The sequence below is a fragment of the Bufo gargarizans genome, chromosome 6 (genome assembly GCF_014858855.1).
Source record: "Bufo gargarizans isolate SCDJY-AF-19 chromosome 6, ASM1485885v1, whole genome shotgun sequence".
Classification (NCBI taxonomy): domain Eukaryota; kingdom Metazoa; phylum Chordata; class Amphibia; order Anura; family Bufonidae; genus Bufo; species Bufo gargarizans.
The window spans coordinates 309,236,412-309,243,278 of NC_058085.1; positions in this window are offsets into that span (position 1 = coordinate 309,236,412).

The following is a 6,867-nucleotide window of genomic DNA, read 5'->3' on the forward strand; positions in this document are numbered from 1 at the left end:
CACTGACTGGGTGTACTCTGGAGGGGCGTAACTAAGCAGCTACCTGGTATTCACTACAGCCCCTGATGGTGGAGATAGGCTTGGGCCATAGGGTAGCTGCCAGGTGCCACTCCAGAGTAGTCCCCAAGTCAGTGGCAGCTGACCAGCGGGTCAGAGTGCTCGGTGCAAGCACCAAGGGGACGTACAAGGCCTGGAGGTACGGGTCAGGACAGACAGCAATCAACCGAAGTCAGCAAACAAGATCCGAGGTCAGGGGGAAGGCGGTAAACAGGCAAAGTCCATAAACGAAGTCCGAGGTCAGAGGCAGGCGGCAGAAAGCAAAGTCCAGGAGTACAATAGCAGGATTCGGTACACAGGAAGGCAGACAAGATAAATACCTTTGCACAGGGACTAGACAGGATAGACACTGAGGTAACTCAGGCAACTTCCTGTAGTAGGAAGTGCCTTTAAATACCTGCTGCAATCCAGCCATAGGCTGCTGAGATAGAGGTCATGCAAGCCATGCAAGCTTCAACACTAATGCAAGTCTCCAGCAGGAAGGAAACTCTTACATGGAACATATGTAGCAGAGTTAAGCAAGCTGCTGCCCATGTTTGTCAGCAGGATGACAGGAGGAAAAAGAGGGAGGCCGCCGCCCGTGCCTGCGGTTAGGGGCAGCGGCGCCGGCACGGACTGCTGACCTAACAACGATCCTGGCTTGGATCCCTATATCTGGGAGCTCCTACACGCACAGCCTTCCCCTAGCAGGGGTGACTGGCACACTCACTCTAACTTCCTTCTCCACCCATGAAGCAGGATGTGGGAGCAACCCATTCTGCTCACAGAGGGGGGAGCTAAACTGGAATGAACTATTCCAGCTCAGAAACACTAAACCGAAACTTAAGTCCTTGCCAGAACATTGCTGCCACCTGCTGGTGAACATGAAAATTGCAACAATATACATTTAACACGGTTTAGAATGCACAGTTGTGAGGATATTATGTAAACTTACATGAGATGACAATGTTAATGCTTTTAATAGATTGTAGCAGGGTAGAAGAGTTTAGTAACACAACTTTGGGGTGTTACATTCCCCCTTACTTCGAGTTAAGCTGCCCTCGGCTTATGCTTAGGAGGTAGAGGAACCAGCTCGGGGGTACCCAAATAAGTACAAAGTGCTGCATGTATTACACATAAGAAATACATAGACAAAACATATAACGGCTACCCTGAGGTTCCTGCCTTCATGAGTAGGATGTCCTTAATAACAGTTTCCCTCTCTGTATAACCAGTGAACCAAAGGTCTGCACTAAGCAATCACTACTGACTAACTTTGAAGTGTTCTGAGCTCTGTAAACACCAAAGAAAGCATGGGGGTGTCTTTACTCTGTAGTCCCACCATTATGTAATGAAATACTTGCAAATGGAAGGGTGGCTTTATCCTGTATTCCCTTCCCTGCACCAATGTCAAAATATATGGATTAAAGCAGGATCACTATGGTGACTATGGGTAGATAAATGGCTCTAAGGTTTGAGGTGCCATACCTTAGGCAAAGGCACAAAAGGGGGAGGTATTAGCGTCTCCATGCACTTCTGGCAGTCACGGGAGGAGGGTGTAGTATTCCCATGAAACTCCTGGAAAACACCTCCAATTCTAAAAAAGTAAAAAACTCCAACTCTAACCATTCCCAAAGCAGCAGGGTTACCAGTGTAGTTACTAGACCTGCCAGGACTTACCACTTGGTCCTACCCTGGGTACCTATGGGTATATAACACCGGGCCATTAGTATTAAGTGTCTGCATAGGCAGTCCATATAAAGGGGGAGAGAACAAGAGCTGTAAAGTAAGGCACACTGGAGTAAGTTGCTACATATTTGGTTAAGTGCAAAGTTAAGTGCAATTTCACAATAAGTGCATGAGGTCACATTGCGTTACCCAGAAGAGAATACACACAATGGGCATGTAATACTTTAACGTTACACAACCTGTAAACTGGTAATGAAATTAGTGCAAAAATATTACAGTATGAATCACAAAGAGCACAGGTATACATTTGAGTATTTTCTTTGGGTGCAAGCTTTTTATGTTGCAGTAACCATTTTTGGAAAACAGTGCAAATTTATTAGTGCATCAATATGCTCAAATATGACTTGAGTCATTTTTCTTGATGTGCTTGACTGTGGACAGGAACAATAAGTTCATATGTCACTTGTATTCCACAGGGGCAATAAAAGTTAATTGTAATCCATTAGGCAATATAAAATGTCATAAAAACACCTAAAAGCATATTTAGAACCGTAGTTCCATGAAGCTATCAAGTAACCTGAGAAAGGGGATAAAACAATGTGCAAACTTGGATGCAAGGGGTTAAATGATTATGGGGGGAGTCCTTACTGCACATGACCATCAGGGTGAGGACAAAATAGGGCAACCTGTAAAAGAAAACATTAAAACAATGCCAACGGGTCCTCACCCATCAGGAACAGTCCATGACGTGGCTCCCATTAGTCCTTTATTTTTTGAAAAGGAGCATTTTTAGAGAAGGACATCCAGGTCCTCCTCGCTGCTTGAGCTACTGAAGCGCATTAAGGGGTGCTCTTGCCTTTGGTAGCTCAGAGTTGCAGCAGTAGTGGTACGCCACTGCCCTCTGGTGGTGTCCTTAGGTGGTGGCTGTGCAGACAGCCTGTTGAATGCAGCTGTGAGATGCTGCAAGCCAGGATCCCTAGCCGGTGCAGAGGTGGGTAAAACCTCCGGCTGAAGGGGTTCTGGAAGGCAAACTGAGGGTGTCTGGGGCTGCTTCCATGGTAGAATATAAGGTTGCACCCTGGGGTTAAAGGTCAACACTGAGTTATTGACTTGGCCCACCCGTAGTGTTGGTGGTGCGGCCAGGTCAGGGATGAGGGATTCAGGTTCTGGTTGAGGGTGTTCTTTGAACTGTAACTGGCCGTCTTAAGTCTCTTGAAGGCACCTAACTCTCCCTGCAGAGCCTGGATCTTCCTGCCAGGACTCTACGGTAACTGCAGGGGACAAAGGTTTGACCAGCAGGGTCACACCGGCAGCAAATGGGCCTTGGATGGAACACATGGGGGTATACTCCACTTGATCCCCTTCGTACAGGTTGTGACAGGCCTGTGGTAGGTAGTGGCGCTTAACAGAACTGCGGCCCACAAATATTTCTTCCCCTGAATGGCTGTCTTGGAGGAAACCCACTCCTCTCTCTACAGCGAACCATAATACAGACCCTGTGTGCCTGAATGAGCTTTGGGTTGCCGGGCTGGGGGTCGTCCATAACCTGCTTGACCCATTCCTCAATGGCCGATTTGTATTTCCAGGCCGTCTGGGCATGCGCTGTTATTTCCAACGGGACCTCAGAATTTAGGCGTCCTACTCTGGAGGTGTTGACTCTGGGCAGCGGAGTGGAAGTTCCATAGACCTCCACCGCACCAGTATGTGTGCGTAGTGGAGCTGACTTGGGCCTATCAGGGGTATTGGAGTGCACTGGGCCTAATTCAGGGGAAGCTTCGGACCGGGCTTGGGCCTCTGGGAGCGCGACTGCTCCTACCTGATGTTGCAGCCGGATGTCCGGTTCAGATGCCTCCTGCTGGTGCGCAGGGACCTCCGTGATAGGTGACGTCGTTGCGGCTGTCTCCGAAGCTGAAGTCGACCGTGGAGGGGTCGCAGCTTGTTTCTGGGCCGGGACGTCGGTCGCTGACGATTCGGCACTTGGTGGTGCAGACACTGCCAGTGTCTGGACGACTTGACAGTCTTCCACGGGAGCGGGTTTGAGTGCGGTGGCTATCTTGGCGGACATCTGGGCTGCTGGTTTGTCAGCCGCGGAGGGATCCACTGCCTCTGGGAGGGGCCACTTTTCCTCACCAGCTGGGAGACTGAGCCCAGAGGGAGGAGTCTGCACTCCCTTGGCTCGCATTGCAAAGTTCTTGGCGGGCAGGCTTGAGAGTTCTCGCTTCTAGGGGGGCGTATTAGGCATCTTCGCGCTCTTGAGAGGGCGTTCTTGAGTTTTCCGCTTCTGAAGGGCATGAAAAAGCGGCTCCATTATGCAAATATGGCGAATTAAACCTTTGAGTGCTGGTGCACACGTTTTAGTGCTTTCTGGCACAGCAACAACGCAATAAAGTCATTTTTTAGGGCTTTGGCACAATCTTCAGCTCTTGCAGTACTGTGAAACATGCAATTTGATCCTGTTGGCACACAATTGGATCTGTTTCTGTTGTAGCAGGGATAGGCACACACAATTTAATCCGATCCTGTTCCAGTGACGCCAAAAATGCAATAGAGCAAGGACCGTGGTACGGTAACATCGACGCCAAATTATGCAGTGGGTCAGGATATGGGTATAATAGTCTTTAAATATAGTTTTGTTTGTGACGCCAATTGCAGCGTGCGCAGGGTACTGTCACAGGGCCCTCCAAGGTGTTGTAACTTACACCCCAGGTTAGGAATGTCAGAGTGGTGTAATGTCTCTGTATGGTAGTACAAACCGGATTCCAAAAAAGTTGGGACACTATACAAATCGTGAATAAAAACTGAATGCAATGTGGAGGTGCCAACTTCTAATATTTTATTCAGAATAGAACATAAATCACGGAACAAAACTTTAAACTGAGAAAATGTACTATTTTAAGGGAAAAATATGTTGAATCAGAATTTCATGGTGTAAACAAATCCCCAAAAAGTTGGGACAAGGCCATTTTCACCACTGTGTGGCATCGCCCCTTCTTCTTACAACACACAGACGTCTGGGGACCAAGGAGACCAGTTTCTCAAGTTTAGAAATAGGAATGCTCTCCCATTCTTGTCTAATACAGGCCTCTAACTGTTCAATCGTCTTGGGCCTTCTTTGTTGCACCTTCCTCTTTATGATGTGCCAAATGTTCTCTATAGATGAAAGATCTGGACTGCAGACTGGCCATTTCAGTACCCGGATCCTTCTCCTACACAGCCATGATGTTGTGATTGATGCAGAATGTGGTCTGGCATTATCTTGTTGAAAAATGCAGGGTCTTCCCTGAAAGAGATGACGTCTGGATGGGAGCATATGTTGTTCTAGAACCTGAATATATTTTTCTGCATTCATGGTGCCTTTCCAGACATGCAAGCTGCCCATGCCACACGCACTCATGCAACCCCATACCATCAGAGATGCAGGCTTCTGAACTGAGCGTTGATAACAACTTGGGTTGTCCTTGTCCTCTTTGGTCCGGATGACATGGCGTCCAAGATTTCCAAAAAGAACTTCGAATCGTGACTTGTCTGACCACAGAACAGTCTTCCATTTTGCCACACTCCATTTTAAATGATCCCTGGCCCAGTGAAAATGCCTGAGCTTGTGGATCTTGCTTAGAAATGGCTTCTTCTTTGTACTGTAGAGTTTCAGCTGGCAACGGCGGATGGCATGGTGGATTGTGTTCACTGACAATGGTTTCTGGAAGTATTCCTGGGCCCATTCTGTGATTTCCTTTACAGTAGCATTCCTGTTTGTTGTGCAGTGTCGTTTAAGGGCCCGGAGATCACGGGCATCCAGTATGGTTTTACGGCCTTGACCCTTACGCACAGAGATTGTTCCAGATTCTCAGACTCTTCGGATGATGTTATGCACAGTTGATGATGATAGATGCAAAGTCTTTGCAATTTTTCGCTGGGTAACACCTTTCTGCGCAACATTGTGGGAATTGGTGATCCTCTACCCATCTTGGCCTCTGAGAGACACTGCCACTCTGAGAAGCTCTTTTTATACCCAATCATGTTGTCAATTGACCCAATTAGTGTTAATTGGTCTTCCAGCTCTTCGTTATGCTAAAATTAACTTTTTCCAGCCTCTTATTGCTACTTGTCCCAACTTTTTGGGGATTTGTTGACACCGTGAAAATTTGAATCAAAGTATTTTTCCTTTAAAATTATATATTTACTCGGATTAAACGTTTGATCTGTCATCTACGTTCTATTACAAATAAAATATTGACATTTGCCATCTCCACATCATTGCATTCAGTTTTTATTCACAATTTGTTTAGTGTCCCAACTTTTTGGGAATCCGGTTTGTAGTAATGGTGTCAATGGTGTCTCCTACCTGGGTACGGCTGGACTCCTGAATCCTGGCTCACTTGCAATAAATGGAGTGTAGTGCTAGTAGGAGTAATAGAGGAATTTGCAGCAGTAATTGAGATCCAGACCTTGGGTGAAGTTCAAACTTGTCTTTACTGATGGTAACTTTCATCCACGCAAGATACAGCTTTAGTCTTTGGTCCCAGCAGGTATTGGCAATGGTTGGCAGGAATTTTTCTACTGCTCTCTCATATACCTGGAGCTTTGCAGGAAAGGATGTCTGCTTTGTAGCTCTATACTATGGCAGGAATTTGGCTTCCGCACTCTCTATCTTCTGCTGTCTGGGGACTGACTAGCTGAGGAGGAATTTGGCTTCTCCTAGGGTCTCTGGACTGTACTCAGTTATCTTCACAGGGTATGCTTTCTTCCTGTAACTGGAGGATTGTCTGCTTGCTTCTTCCAGCTGAGGCTGCAGAGCTCAGGCTGGGGATGTTGATCAATGTCTCAGCCGAGACAAGATCCTGGCTTGGATCCCTATATCTGGGAGCTTCTACACGCACAGCCTTCCCCTAGCAGGGGTGGCTGGTACACTCAATCTAACGTCCTTGTCCACCCATCAAGCAGGATGTGGGAGCAACCCACTCTGCTCACAGAGGGGGGAGCTAAACTGGAATGAACTATTCCAGCTCAGAAACACTAAACTGAAACTTCTGTCCTTGCCAGAACATTGCTGCCACCTGCTGGTGAACATGAAAATTGCAAAAATATACATTTAACAAGGTTTATAATGCACAGTTATGAGGATATTATGTAAAATTGCATGAA